The sequence below is a fragment of the Semicossyphus pulcher genome, unplaced genomic scaffold, assembly GCF_022749685.1.
Source record: "Semicossyphus pulcher isolate SPU_LCO1_2020_fin unplaced genomic scaffold, fSemPul1.0.p SCAF_10, whole genome shotgun sequence".
In the NCBI taxonomy this organism is placed as follows: domain Eukaryota; kingdom Metazoa; phylum Chordata; class Actinopteri; order Labriformes; family Labridae; genus Semicossyphus; species Semicossyphus pulcher.
Genome location: NW_027211604.1, coordinates 24,821,297 through 24,837,393, shown reverse-complemented (window position 1 = coordinate 24,837,393; position 16,097 = coordinate 24,821,297). Strand labels below are relative to the sequence as shown.

Below are 16,097 nucleotides of genomic sequence, written 5' to 3'. Positions count from 1 at the left end.
AAAAGTCCAGCATCGCCAATGGACAAATATATTACAGGGGCGAAACAGCTGACGCGTCAGATACCAACAAGACGACGTCGGCTGACGTTAACGCTGACCAACCGCCAAAATCCAAGAAGTCAAGACAATATGATGAGGCTTGTCTCGCTCTTGGATTTACAGTGAATATGGTCGGAGATGCAGAGAGATCTGTCTGTGTTTTATGTCTGAAAGTCTGACAGCTGCAGCAAAAATCTGTTTTAGCAGAGCACAGATTGAACTTTATTGTTATTGTTCTGAAAAAGTTATTGCACATTTTATTATATTTCTTTTTGAAAAAGTCTGATGGAGCAACTGACATTTTTTTTTTTTTGCACAGCAAAGCATCAGAGAAAAGTGAACAGAATGGTCACGATTGACCTTCTTTCAATAAAAGTTAAACCCATTTGTGACAATTTTGTTGGGGCCTGGAAGTTTTTGTCTTTCTCCAAAGGGGGCATGACAGAAAATGTTTGAGATCCACTGCTTTAATGTACCAATAAGAAGTAAATAAGTCGACTTTGGTGCACACAGCTGTGAGTGCTGTTACCCTAACACTTAAAGTTAAATCATTGATTGTAAGTACTATAATTGGTCTAAACAAGGCGAGCAGATACTGTCTAAATGTTGCAAATAGTGCCCTTTTAGTTTAACAGGCAGTGCCATATCATCATACGAGACTGTGAACAGCAACACATTAGGCAGCTTCATTCTGTATCTATGTTGACAGCCACTCATACTTTAACATGTACTTGTAAGTGTTTCTCTACACGGTTCATTCATAGTGTTTTGGTATTACATTAAGTTTATTCTCAGCTAATTTTGGTGTTGGCTAATTACTTGGCTAATAATAGGTAAAGTGCTAATCTCGAAGACCTCAGTATCGTTCTCTTTCACCTGTGGTGATAAACAGTCATTACAGGAGCACACTTCCCAGATATCCAGACAGTGCTGCATGTGTGACGTCCATGGTTGGCTCCGGTTGTAACTCTTGATTTTCCTGGCTGACGGTCGCTTTCCTTTTCAGACTGTTTGCTTCATCTGAGCGTCGAGTTTGTTTCTTTTTCTCTGGATTTTCACTTATTTCTGAAGTTGTATCTGTAGTCATCCATCTTTTCTTTGTTTGTTCAGCCATAGTAGATTACTGTTTACTCGCAACACTTGCAGAGACTGGAAAAGCAGCCGCTTAGCTCCGCCTACCCTCTCTGGCAGACCAACCACTGATGGCTGATGGAAAACGCTCCACTAACTGGACGCCCCTTGTGATTTTTTTCCATGAAAGTCGCTGCAGAGTCCGTAACACTGTAAATGTAAAGGCTTTCAACAGTGGACCGTAGGCTCAGTCACCATTGTGCTACCTCATTTGGCGATAGATGGAGACTTAACATTTATTTACATGAAAATCTTCCTAATTATCACTTTAATATCCATATTTTTCTTGCAAAAGTACTAAGCTATTTTCCATAATAAGTATTTTGACAAACCCTCAGCCCTGTTTTCCGTTATTTACCGGTTTGTATGTATCCTTAATTGAGGCAGAATTTCATCATTTAACTAAGGTAGTAATCTGTGTGCAACGTTTCCTTCTGTCTCCCCCACCCCCACCACTTCATTACCCAATCACCACAATCACAGTGTAGTAAAACCCCCTAATGAACTGTCAACAACAACATGGGAGAAGATCCTTTGCCACAGAAGCTGAGAGGGAGCAATAAGTGATGCATTAGAAATGATTATTTGGCCATTTCTGGCCAGTGGGGGTCTGCAGTCTTTCAGCAGGGGGCTGTCACTCTTAGACTGTTTATAATTACACCATTATTTATAGCGGGGGTGCCATGATTGTCCTTTTGTTTTTCTTATCACCAGTTCCACCCATGACTGATGACCGTGTGCAAGTGTGTTTATACTGCAGGTTGCATTTAATGAGACTACAGTGAATCTCCTTTGTGACGGTTAAACATTGCTGTAAGGAGCAGGTATTGTAGGGCAGAAGGAAAGTGGGTGAGACTGGAGCTGAAAATGGTATCAAGCTCAGCAAACTCCCATATGAATACTTTGGGTTATAAATGGAGTATATAGAAAGAACGCTGGTTTAACTGTGTAGGTGATGTTACTCATCAGATCTCTATGATCCAGTGTGGCTGAGCCCACAGAGCAGGAAGTTGTTACATGTATTGTATTCCGTATAAATCTGGTGAAGGACTGTTTTGGTTTTGTTAATTAGCTAAGTGTTTCTTGGTAATATATATTTAGCCTCACACCTCCCTATCACATGAAGTAATGAACATTTTTATCATTAGTGTAAAGCTTTGTCAGGATATTAACTGGGACATGATGTGAATGAAGCTTTGCAGAAAGAAGAGCATTCTCCTTTGTAACAGTAACTCTCGACTGTAAAGCATCATCAGCCAGATTTGACAGGTTTTTAATTCTGATTCCCAGCACATCTTTGATGCTTACCATAATAGTTGAAAAGGGTGTTTTATGACAACTAGACTTAAGTGTATACTATGTCTGTAGGAGCCATTTTGAGCGTGTGTGTTATGGTTGTCTTATGTTGTAAATAGTTTGATGAATATGTTGTTATAATGATTTACTTTGACGACTAGGGTGTGTATTTGAGTTGGGTAATTGGTCACATGACTAGGTCATGTGTTTATAGGTCACAGGTGTATGGAAGTTAGTTGGTGTAGGTGGAGGGAACATACGGTTCTTACCGTAACACATAGACATAACCACAGGATCACAGCATCATTGGAGCATTAAACATTCATCATCAACTGGTAATCACCACTCATCTGTACCACCATTGCAATAAACGGGAACATCACCCAAAGGCAATATCAATCTGGACATTTATTATTTGGATACGCGTCAAAACCTGTTTTCATACACCTACGCATGGTGACTAACTGAAGGTTGGAACATTGGGTTGGATAGTCACTACAATGTCACATTTCTGCATTAAGAATGTGTTTCATTTGCCCCCCGCCCTCAAGGGAAACAGGATAAAGCAGATGACTTTACAGAAATGAGGAAGGAACTCTGTAAACTGTTTACGTCCGCTCACGTTTCTTTTGGATATTTAAATCAGAAATAATACTTCATCAATGTGAGTAAACATGACTCAATGAAACAGGACAAGCATTCCCAAATCATCCCATTCATGGACATGGTTTTGGCCTAAATCGTATCATTAGAGAATTATTATGGCTGTTTCACAATGAAGACAACAATTCCCATGATCCCATGCTGCTTAACACCATCCAACTTTATCTTTGTTTTTTCATTTGATAGAGAGACCCCTGCTGACAGAAACAACATACTTTGATGAAGACGTACAAAAGTGTTCACTTGCTGCAGCTGTATGTAGTTATCTAGAGCCACTATAGAAAACCTGAATTACCTGTGTAAACCTGTGTGTTAGTGCATATGACATACAGCAGTTGCCAGTGTCAGTCTCTCTACCTCGTGGAAGAAAGAATCCTGGCGCCTCTGGAAGCTAATGAGCTTGTTGACTGTGTGGTCCTCTGTGATCCCAACCCTTTAACACCTGTCTGGATACCATATGTTCTGCTGCTCTAATGATTGTTGGGTTTACACACAAGGAGCTACAAATGGAGCTACAGAGAGATGATATAGAAACAAAACCCTGTTTCTCCGCCTCCACACGTTTTATTCATATTGCCCCTGTATGGTCATGTCATTATGAAGCTTTGAAAGTGGTCTTTTGTTTTGGGGTCTTGCTACCTTTGACGCACAGTTGAGCTTCTGTCGCTGCCCAGTCTGTCAGTGAATACAGTTATTCTTGATCTTACTAACATCTGGTTACACTGACAGCCCTGTTAAGTAAGTTTCAGCTCTCAGAAAACACTGAAGCTATTCTGTTTACACATGGGACTCTTCTCTTCATACAGGGAATACCTCTGCATGGGTTGATCCGGTTAGCGCAGCCTTTCCTGCCTTGTAAAAAAAAAACCTAGGAGGACTTGTCAGTCAGTCTGGCATGAGTCGTGCTCTACAGCCTGTAAATATAGCTTTTGTTACCTTGTTGTCAACGAGCTTCCCCCTGCTGTGGATGTCATGACATAACTCATGCTCAACAATTTTGGAGAGCTGTTTTACCCTCTCCACAGCCGCTCTATATCTGGTGCAGTTGGATTTCTAAGGGTGAAAGGCTGCATTGAAGGTCAGTAATGGTACTGATCTGTTGCTACATGCAGAGTGTTGGGTGTTTTACGAACTGACAGAAGCTCTACAGGTCACAGCTGTCCCACTTTGGACCTATGGGAGAACTGAAAGTGGAGCAGTGTGTCTGCATAGGAGGCCTGATGTTACTATAAGTTTGCTTGAGTCTTTGAAATGTGAGTCATCCATCGTTCTGCTCCTGAGTTACAAGATGATGAGCCTCGTATCCATGATGAGCACGTTCAATAAAACTATTCACTTACTTGTGATGGATGTCTTCATTCCTTTGCAGATGATTAAACCAGAATGTACTTTAGTTTTGTTATGGGACATTGTTGTGCCCCTCTCAAAATATATAATTCCCCAAACTGGCTGCAGAGTTGCAGTTAAAAAAAAAAGGAAAAACAGATGCATTATGTTATTTACCATGAAGTGCAATGATTATTGATTATGCAAAAAAACTGTTGCGTGTTCATGTGAAGGGGGCATGTTGAATACAAACATGTCTCTGTGTCTCCTCCTCTTCATTGTGCTGCTGTAGAGCTGAACTAGTAGGACTGCCACATAATATCTATATTAATCCATAAAACATAATCAAATGTAACCAATATCAACCTCAGTTTTCGAGGTGAAAGCTTTTGATGTTTTGTTTTGTTTCATTAACAGCCCCAAACCCAAATATATTCAGTTTACAGTGTTATAAAACACAGTGAAGCAGCACATTCGAGAAGCTGCAACCAGAGAGATTCACAATTGATCCTTTGAAAGAGTCTGCAGATACATTAATTAATTACATCAACTAATCATTAAAGTTCTTATATAGTCACAGTATTATGTTTTCGGGACATTTTCATGTAACAATCCATATAAAATGAACATGTAAAATCTATCCCTGTTGCTGCTACCTCTGTTTTTGCCTCAAGGTCTTATTTGTATGTGTGTGTGCACGTGTGTGTATAATATATGAGTGTTTTTTCTGGCTGGCGATGTAATGACTTGTGAATAATTAATGGAGCAGTGAGAGGAGAATCTCTGGAGTGTTTGTCTCTCAGCAGATACCAGCCACAACATTTCTGTCTGTCTGTCTGTGTATGTGTCTGTGTGTGTGTGTCTGTCTGCAGTGAGATGCAGACTCTCTCTAGGGAGCAGGGGTCAAGACATTGCTTTCACTGTCGCAGCCACTCGCCTCTGTGGAGCTAGGAAGGGTACACTGCACTGTATGTAGGATGTATATATATTCCGTTCATAAGCAGACCCTGAGGCATTGACTTAGCTCAATGTTGCACAGATTTTCTGCGACAAAGATTGAAATGAGAAGAGAAGTTGGAAGCTCCAGATCAGAGGAAAATCTTTTAGATATGTTGAACGAGGCTGGAGCCCGAATATTTCACTTTATCATAGTTGTGTTATCTGTTTCTGATCCCTATCCCACACGTTTGCTCCCTCGCCTTTATTAACCAAATGGGTTCTGTTTAAGTGCACATTTATTGTTTCCCATTTTCCTGTCATGGCTGCACCTCCTAATACTCTCATAAACCTAAATTATGACACCTAATTCACTGTGAAACATAAACAACATAGTAGTTACATGGTGGGAAATAGTTAGTGTTACCCTGTGTGTGCTCAGACCTGACCCCACACAGACTGTTGTTTAGACTCCATCCTCACATTTACATTCACCAGCATGCGTCCAGACTTCTTCGTACTTGGCATCCTCTGAGCACTCTCTGCTGTCTGTGACATTTCTGCATCATTTGGTCCGGCTCCCAGACCGCTGCCCAGATTAGACCCATGATTACCTGTGTTGTCCCCCCCCCCCCCCCCATCCCCACAATGGGAAATGCTTTTTGCCTGGAGGAGGAAAGGGAGACTCATTTAGATGAACTGCTGAATGTCAGGAAAGGTCATTTAGGCATTTCATTAGTGGAGTGCCTCGATACCAGATGTACATTAATTGAATGTGAGTAGTAAAAAGGGTTTGTGATGGGAAACTGTATCAGAGTTTAGACATTTGAATGGTGCTGTCAGAGATGTATTGACTCACTTGATTTTCTGCTGTGTTGTCCTGGACGTGTCTCTGTGTGTGTGTGTGTGTGTGTGTGTGTGTGTGTGTGTGTGTGTGTGTGTGTGTGTGTGTGTGTGTGTGTGTGTGTGTTTTATTAATGGCCCTTCCTTCTGGAAACACATTTCCAAACCTGTTTCCCAAGATTAAAAGAATATCTTGAATTTACAGTATTTGTCTTATGTCAAAGCCTCAGACCACAACAGTGGTTTTTAAAACGTTCTTCCATTATGTACCTTCTTTGAAATGTTTTGTTCCCCTGACCAGTGGAAAACATTTCTGGTAAAAGGCCTGAGCAGGGTTTAGAACGAGCAATAACACATCTTCCTGACACTGACGGTATTTGTAGGCTCTGGTTTTGTTTTGCTTTTGCCTAAATGTTAACTTAACAATCAAACATAAACTTGAACTTCATTCCGTTTGTTTCGACAGTTTGTGGCAGTTAACTAACGCATTGAAAACAGGAACATTAAACATTTTTTTCATATTAGCATTTTAAATACATCTTACATCACACCCACACCCACCTGCCACTTCATGAGATACACCTGAAAAATCTGTTGTAATCCAAAACACCAGCTCAGCCAGAAGATCTGCTGTCAGGTTGCCTGTAATGTTCAGGCTCTTCTCTAAGCTGTCACAGAGGTGTTAGTCCAATGAGATTTCAGAGTCAAACTCATAACTGGTGGTGGGGCTGCACTAAGCTGCTTTGTATTCAGAGGTGTTCCTAATGCTAAAATTAATACAAAATTAGAGACACATCTCAGTATAATGTAGTTCAGTACAACAGCACCTTTAACTGCAGCCTCAGTGATAATCATTGAATTTACACACTTCAGACTGTCAACAAAAACTAAACTTCATAAAGCAGAATCCATGTTGGATTGAACTGCATCAGATTGTACAGGTGTTCCTAATGAAGTGGTCAGTTAGTGTACATCGTGGTCGCTGCAGTTCTCTAAAGAGCCCCTTTGGGTTCTTGTGGAAAAGCAGCCACTTAGCTCCGCCTACCCTCTCTGGCAGACCAACCACTGCTGGCTGATGGAAAAAGCGTCACTAACTGGGCGCCGCTTGAGATTTTTTCCATGAATTTCGCCACAGACACCCAGTCTGTAATACTGCGAATGCAAAGGCTTTCATCAGTGGGCCAGAGGCTCAGTCACCATTGCGTTACCTCATTCAGAGACAGATAGATGCTTACAGACATTTATTTACATGAAGTCCAGTCACTATTTTGTAACATTGCTGACGCCAACAGAGAGACTATACTTTAACCATCAATAAGCTGTGCACTTGTCAGTAGATAAACCACTGAGTTAACACAAGTGTGATAGCACTCAGTCATTTAGTATGACATTAAAATGCCTCTGTAAATACCAATGGTCAAGCATGTTAGCACCTGACTGGTGATAGGTGAAGGGGACTTTCCGGTGCTCACTAAGATAATGTCTCTGCAGAGGAAACATCCGGGGGAATTTTCCGGCTCTTTATCAGTCAGCTCTGGTGATGAGACGCTGGCTGCAGTGATGACAGTGACAAAGCAGGAGGAGGGATTTTTGGCAACATCTAGGATGGCAGCAAGGTCCATGCGGGCCTCTTTGGATGAATTTTTCAATTAATTTCATGCACTTCCATTCCTGGCAGAGTGCTTTGTAGCTTTGGGATGTCAGCCCAATCTGTAGAATGAAATTGGCTGAGGAGTGTGTGTCCATTTTTGTCATTTGCTCACTTTGATTTTTTTTAATCAAAGCTCAAACAAAGGCAGTTATCTCTGTGTCACAATACGTTTGGTCCTCTGCTCTGTGGCTGCCAAACATACCTGCACGCCAGATGAATGTCTCCTCTGGATTGCTTTTCTACCCATCATGTCATGCCAATTGAAACTTGTTTTGAGCAATGCACAATATTCACTCCATGAGTAAATGTGTGCTTTAATAGTCCATTGTGATGCATAAGCACAGCAGAGTTGTGCAAAGAAGCATGTGGGCACAATGTGGATGTACTTGAACATGTCATCCTCCCACTTAATGAAGCTGAATACTGCCTCTTTTCCCCTTTATGATGACTTATGTGGTTTTAAATGTTAAACACTCTCAGAGTGTGTCTCTTGTGCTGGGCCACAAATAACATTGTTGCTGTTAGTATGATGGAGGAGGGGGTCGAGGGGCTCGTATGCATATGGAATTTTCTCTGACAAGATTAAGGGTTATTTTCTTTCGCAGCTCTCCGGGTTGACTCAGTGGAGGGTCGGGGGGGGAAACAAATCATCTCCACTCTTCTGTTTCCCCTCTGCCTGTGTTCTGCTGACACTGCACTAAATGGAATAATGTGGCGGCCCCTCCCTCTGTTCATCTTTTGACTTCTTAAAAAGCCAGATGTTCTCTGCATGTCTGACACCTTATTAAGACCTCGGAGGCTCAGGGGATTATGGCATTTTTATGTGCAGACTGTGAGATGATGAGGCAGCCAGGCCTGTATAGATTTTAATTACTGTATGTGTGGAAGTGTTGTAATGATTTGTAAGAAATGAGCTGCAAGCCATAATAGAGACACGATCTGAAGGCTGAGACGATGTGGTATCATAATTAATGTCACACCCGCCTGGCAGATATGGCAAAAAAAATCTTTACTTTAATATATATCAATATTTATCACAACATATGATTGGATATTCCTGCCAGTTTGATCATGATGGAGGCCTGAAGAGACTTTAGTTAATAAACATTAAGTCACACAGTATAAGGCTGTATTTTGTCTTTATAATCTAGATTCAGAACTCTAAAAACACTGAAAAAAAGGCAGTTTGGGGTTAAAAATCAGTGTGTTTCCGCTGCTGTTTAGAAGACACATTACATCTGGTGATGGGGCTTCTACCTTTGCCTAGCATTAGCTCAGCTTGTTACTTGGAAGTAAGCTTGTTTTGGGGTTTGGATGCCTTCAGTGTTCCATCTTTCAAGAGATTTTAACAGGAGCAGATTTATCAGCAGACATTTCCTCCTCTTCAGATCAAATGAATAAGTTGATGAAAGTTGCTGAAAGAATCTAAATAAAGCAGCTTCACAGTAGAAATCAGTTTCTCTCCAACGCTCCATATAACTGATGTTTTGTGAACAATTTTATCAGCTTTGAAGGATTAATGCTCAGGAGTTTACTTCTTCAGTCACTTTGATTATATTATATTTTTCCTCATCCGCTTTCTTTGCTGGTAACTCAAGCGATGCTTCGTGGTATGCAATGGACGTGGACTTGGCGTTACTGTTGTTTATTTCCTCTGTTTGATAGGCTGCTAGACCTAGCTGTATCTATACTTCAAAGTTAATCAATATCATCAACATAAATGTTATCACAACCCTATTGAGGTTGTTTTATCACCAAGCCCTCGGCTTTTCTTTTGTAAACAGAATCACGACTAACTAGCAGAAGTAGCCCGTTGCAACATAATACAGCTCGACATGACTCTGATGTTTGGCAATCCCATCTCTGGATGTAAACCTTTTTTTTTTTTTACCATTTAAAGGTCACATTCTGAAAAATATGCAAATCTTATTTTCTAAACATATGAAAGGAAAAAAGCTCTAACAAGCATTTCCAGACACCGCAAGTTATTTTTCCACAGCCTCGCTAACAGGACGCATCTCTGAGAGGTGGAATAGGTAGTTTGCTGGACGCCTGAGGGGAGCAAAGGGGTGTCTCGTGTTGGTTCTTTGTTCTCCAACGCTGCAAGAGAGACCCCCTAATCTGTCACCGCCAGGTACCCTGGGGGAGAAGAGTCGTGATAAATACAGGAGGGGATTTGAGAGGACACTTAAGAGGGCTTCTTCATGACTTATATATGAGTATGAGGAGAGAGCCGCTGTTAATAGAACACCTCAGGCCACAAACAGCTTTGTGTGTAGATTTTAAAGAGATGTTTTTCTGCTTTGTTTGAGACCAGTGTCTATAGCAGCCTCCATTTCTGAGCATTCTTTGCACAGGTGTATCCATGTGCACAGCGGAGCAGAAACATGTAGGTGGTCGTAGGGGGAAAACAACACTACAAAGTGTTTTCTTTCACTGAAGAACAAAACAGATGCATCCTTCAGCTTCTTTTGAGGATGTGTGACAGCAGAGCAGTTCAGCAAACCTCATTAGAAAAACCACTGATGTTGTAGGAGACGGAGATAAAGAGTCATTGATTTGGCTCTAAATTGTTCCGCCTCACTGATACTGTGAAGTCCATTAGTTTTAATGGGCAGCAATTCCCAGTGTCTGCTGGTTACATGTTCTGTTACTCACCTCTGCTGGTGATTAGTGCTCAGGAGTCATTTGTTGACCGTGTGGAGTTTGAGGGTTGGGTCTATGGGAGGAGGAGGAGGAGGAGGAGGAGGAGGAGGAGGAGGTATTTCCCCTTCCATTATTGCTTGGAGCAGACAAGGCTCAGATTAATTAGGGCAAATTTCCAGATTCAGCAGGCTTCGTGCAAATCTGCTGAGCAGCACTAGCGATGGAAGTCCAGCAGGTTTTTCATTTTTAAGATGAATTATTTTTCTGAAAAGTAAGAGTGAAAAAGTAAGATGATCATAACCTAACTCCAGACGCTCTAAAATACTCATGGCTGTCTGACAGAAGCAGCCTCCGGGAGCAGTAAAAACAGTGATTATGGTATTGCCTAAATACCCTTTAATGCTTCAGTCCTGTGCTTTCTTGTATGCAGGAAACAGTGCATTATCCTTTTTCCATCCAGAGCTAGCCAAACGTGAGCTAGTGCTGCTTCTGTTGGAGTGGTGGAGGAGCATTGGATACCTGCTCTGCCAGCGTTAATAAAGGTTTCCATATTTTTTAAGTCCCAATCTACAGTTGGTGTATTCAGTGCTCTTTGAATGTACTGCTTCAGTAGCAGACCCTGTTACTGCGTGGGTTGCGGTTGTAATAGAATATGGACTTTGATTATGCTGTAGTGTACACCAGTCTCACATTGGAGGTCTGATACTGCCTCTTCAAATATCATGTCCAGGTAACAATGGAAGTGTGTTTTTGTGTGTGTGTGTGTGTGTACCTCCATGCATGTCTGTATCTTTGTCTGGCCGTCTCCTCGGAGGCTGATGGTGGGGGATTTCTAGCTGTCAGCTAAAAATGCTGATGATGGTGTTTCTGTGAAACCAGACTGTAGACATTTCCATACGCCGTACAAAAGCTCGCCGTGGATCCCAGACAAAAGGATAATCTGGTTGTGAGACCTTATGAATATTTAAGTCCATCCATGGACGTTTAATGATGCATTCAAATCTTTGCTGATGGGTAACTAAAGTCCCCTATTGTGTCAAAAATATCACATCTGCTGTTTGCCTTTCTTACAGCCTTTGAATTGTAAATATATTTATGTCAAAATCCTGCCATTACCTTTTTTTCTACTAAATGCACCATTAAGCGATCAAGTAATACTTCAAGGATATTTATGTAATATTGCAGTGTTTGACAGTTTTTGCTGTGTGTTTCTGTGTTTTGTGTTTTTGTATTTGCAGCCTCAGAAAAGGGATGAATTCCAGGAAACCCCTAAGCCATTTGGATTCAGACCCACAGAGCCTTCAAAACAGCCACTGACCCAGATAATCAAGAGGCAAATTAGCCTGCTCTCTTTACAGTCCTCAGTCGTGTCACTGTCAGCTTGTTATAAGAAATCTAATTAATGCATGTGGATAATGAGTAACAAGTCACTTCAGATGGTTCCCTGTAATGTGTGCCTTTTATTTTAGTTCTTTTGACTGACCTCTAAAACTAAGTGTGATGATAAATGGCATTAAAGTGACTCTGCATTGCTCCAGTTGCATTTCCTAACAAGGTCAGTAACATATGTTGCTGGAACAACCTGCTGTGTTGCCAAACTGTGACAGCCTGCGATACTGGAGTTTGTCCTTCAGTGTGTGTCCTCAGGCCGGCCGCACAGTACCGGAGTTTTGGGCTGATTTCTACCCGTTGCAATGCTCCTGAGGGTTGGAGGTGAAATCTGCAGTGGGACCTTTGTCATTATTGATGTTCTGGTGGTGTGAGGAGTTTACAGGTCCTGTCTTAAACCTCCTGGTCGGCTCGCAGACTCATCCGGGGCCATCTGGATAATATCAAACTTGCTTTCATACTAAGGATTTAAATTCTTGATCAATACTTCTTAAGAGGAACCACAATAGCCAATGAGAGAGTGAAGGAGCAGCTGATGGTGTAGCCAAGCAACAGTAAACAACCCCTTAAGCTAACGGCAAATAGCATGTTACTATTGAACCTGGCATTTAAAATCTCACCTTCAGGTCTTGCTGACGAACGTGTTAAACCTTCTGCTTTTGTTTTTCTCACCGTTGCATCCTTTCAGTCTCTGTTTTGTTTTGCTTCCCTGTGAGATCACACGGGATCACATGAGGCCTAATGTTAATGATGACGAGAATATCTATGAATCTTCTCATTATGTGCGTGATACAAACCAACTTTTATACAGGTTAGGCTTTTAACTCTCCTGCAGTTTTAGCCAGGCCTCAAGGTACAATAATTGTACCTCTCACAAGTGGAACTTACAATACGTTGGACTAAATTGTCTGGTGGTGATAATTACGTGAATGTAGGTTAAGGTGTTTGTGTGAAAGTGGCGTTTGAACTGTTGATGCGGATTGCAAAGTGTCTCTCCCTTCTGTAACAATCTGAAAAGCCCAAAGTGGTTAAACTCTTATTCTTAGAGAAAGCACCAGGCAAGAGTGTGTGATGGAAGCTGACCCAGATGCTGAAGTTTTTTACAGCACTAAATTCTCCACACACACCACCCTGCTTTTAGCTGCAGTCACTCCAGAGCTCTCAGCAAACTCAGTGTAACGTACAGGGAACGGGCAATTTTGGCTGACTGTGTAGTTCATCTTAGGGATTACATAATCACATTCTGATGGATTCTGTCTTCATAATTTATGGGTGCATACAAAAAACTATTTTCAGTTAAACAATAGAAGCTTTTCCGTATGGACAGCTATTACAGTGAAACAATACAATGAAAGATTAAAAACAGTTTGTATAAGATGATATCACCCTGCAGGCTGTACCATTACAGTTAGCAGTGCCAGTGTGGAGGTCCTGAGTTTGCCTCATATAAACAGTAACACCCCCAGTTATCTGCTTGTATCCGCACTCGTTGCAGACTGATTCAAACAGAGCAGAGGGAGATGGCTCCATTAGGCCCGTCTGCCCTGCCTAAGGCTCAGGCTCTCCTGACAGACGTCTGTGTGCAGACCCCTGCCCTCATGCTACTGAGCTACATCTGCCTTGCTAACTGAGCCAGGCCCATGTGAAACCATCACTGGTGTGAGAGAGGAGAGCTGGCTGAATGCTAATACGCTGGCCTCGAGTGGACCTCACCACCTGCAGCCCTTTTCTGTGGCAGCAAGAGGAACAAGGGCAGGGTGGTTTTTAGTTTGTAAGAGGCCAGAATTACCTCATGCCTACAGAGGAGCCTCCGGTGTGTTTCAGTGTGATTCCCAGGGAACAATTACAAGACATGGACGGACTCCAACATCATTAGAATGAGAATTGAGGCAGGCGGAGGCGGAGTTCACTCTGGCTGGCCTTCCTGTGAGGTGATTGATGGTGCTTTAGCATCGTCCTCCGGGGAGGAAGACCGGGACATTGGGACCGGCTGAGTCCTCTAACTGATGGCAAAATAAGTCTCAAGGACACAAAGGCTCATCTGAGAGCTGTGGCTAACTGTCTCTGAGCTATTTAAGAGTATGTGCTGAGTAGAAACTGCTCTGCTTGGATCTGAAAGAATCATGTAGGGTGCAACCAATTCTGCTAGTTCGATCCCTTCAGTCACATTTAGCGGCCTTATTAAGAGTAGGTGTTGTCTTGCGTCGTTTTGCCATTGGCTTTGCATATCATACTTTAATAATAGCATCCTGCGGTGTGTCACATCTCTATCATCCCCACCATGCTGCATTATGAAGTCAGACTAAAGTTAGACAAAAAGTACAATTTCTTTAAATACTGCTTTTCCACCTTCTTAGGCCTTGATGTCGTCTCTCAGTTTTTCCTGACTATCCTTACCTTTATCTCACAGATGACAGCCTCACTCCCCCCCCCCCGTACCATCAGAGCTGTCATTAAGTCTGCTAAAAACTGGTAATTGAAACTGAAACCTTGGTGCTTCTGCTGGTATTTAAACCTTCCTGTTTCCATAATTAGACCGAGATCAATCATTGTTACTCTCTGTAGGTACAAACAAGACATCCCCTGTCTTTCATATTCTTTTTATTTTGAATTAATCCTGATTGAATAGATTTTGACATCCTTGACTTTTCACTGCTCCTGTGTGTCTTTTTTCTAACAGATCGATCTGTTTTTGCCGTGCTGCAAAGCAATTCTTCCATGCAGGACAAAATAACAAAAACAACAGAGTGATCCATTTAAACAATAAAAAGAAAATCGATCGAAAATGATTTATGGTAGTGAAGGTGGAGAAGCAGCCACAGTGAACTGTGTAGATGATGTGTTGCAGACATACCTGTAACTGCACAATGCCAGTGTTAGAAAGTCTTTCCTGTGACAGCCCCACAGCTGCTTGCAGGAGGAGTGCAGCGAGCTTGTTACTTTAATATTTAACCCTCTGGTGTTAATGCTAAGCCTGTCCTTAAGTTGCATTAGAAGTAAGTAGTAGTATTGTGTCAGGATGCTTTGATCTGTTTCCTGAAGATATAGCATATTCACATTGAAAACAAGAAACATCACATATAAGAATGTACTTATATTTAGCACTCCCTGATCTCTAACATTACACTACAATAAATCAAACTATGACAGACCTATAAGGAGCGTCCCCATGTCCCTGAGGAACTCATGTATTGTCCGAGTAGTGTGGACGTGTGCTGTGCATATGGTTTTGGTGGTGCTATATGTGTGCAGTTTCTCAATGTGCACTAATGCATTATTTAAGGAGGATTTCGTTCCTGCATGTGATCCTTGCCTGGGAAAAGGAGTGTAAAGAGAGTGGGTGGGTGGTTTTATTACTGTAGCAATAGTAGCGGTAGTGGTTTTATTAAAGTACCAAAAATGTGTTTTTAATCTCACTTGCATCAGTTTCAATAACAACAACAACAAAAGACCCATAAACACAAGTTATGATATGTCTGTGTTCATTTTAAATCAGGCAGCTTTCTTTATGTGCAGCTTTTAACTTTCCATTAAGAAAGCAAAGAAAAAAAAGTGGAAATTAAACCACAATATGATCGTTTGTCAAACAAACAGCATTTCCTGTGTGTACTTTGCAGGAGCCTAAATGCCATCACCCGTTTCAATAGTTGAATGTCGTTTGTTGCACAGCAGCAGTAGAAGTAGTAGTGATTTTTACAGCACTGATAGGTGTGAAGAGATTTTATAGTTCACAGGGAGTTTGTTATCAGCGAGACTGTACTGTATTACTCTTTAACTCTTGTGTTTGGTAGGCAAACTAAACCAGCCACTAATACAACAGAAATTACTTCAACTAGATGGCTGCAGAAAAAACTGTTTGATTTTGAACATGATCAGAAATGTAACTTCAAAGTAAAGTAGCTCCTGTGGTGTCCCTGCCATATATCAGAGGCACAGTCATGCCTAACCTGTATAATGAGATGACGTTTTGCTTACAGTATCTTCGCAGGTGTCAGGATGTGCCCAAAGAGAGCAGTCAAGTTTAAGGAGGATGTCCTTGCTGACTCACTGCCTGTATTGATTAGAAATGTCGCCCGTGAAGCATCTTTTTCTGCCTCCAGTGACTGATAGTGATCACATCTTTGCCTTGACTGCAAGCTTTTTACAACTCATTTAGACAGTATTGGAAATTCCCTAA

General features: G+C 41.6%; 1 protein-coding gene across 1 annotated transcript in view; it reads left to right on the top strand.

Moving 5' to 3' along the window:
* LOC138597770 (peripheral-type benzodiazepine receptor-associated protein 1-like) overlaps positions 1-16,097 on the top strand; it is a 66,609-nt gene that overhangs the window by 7,805 nt on the left and 42,707 nt on the right. The gene's annotated exons all lie outside the window — the stretch shown is intronic.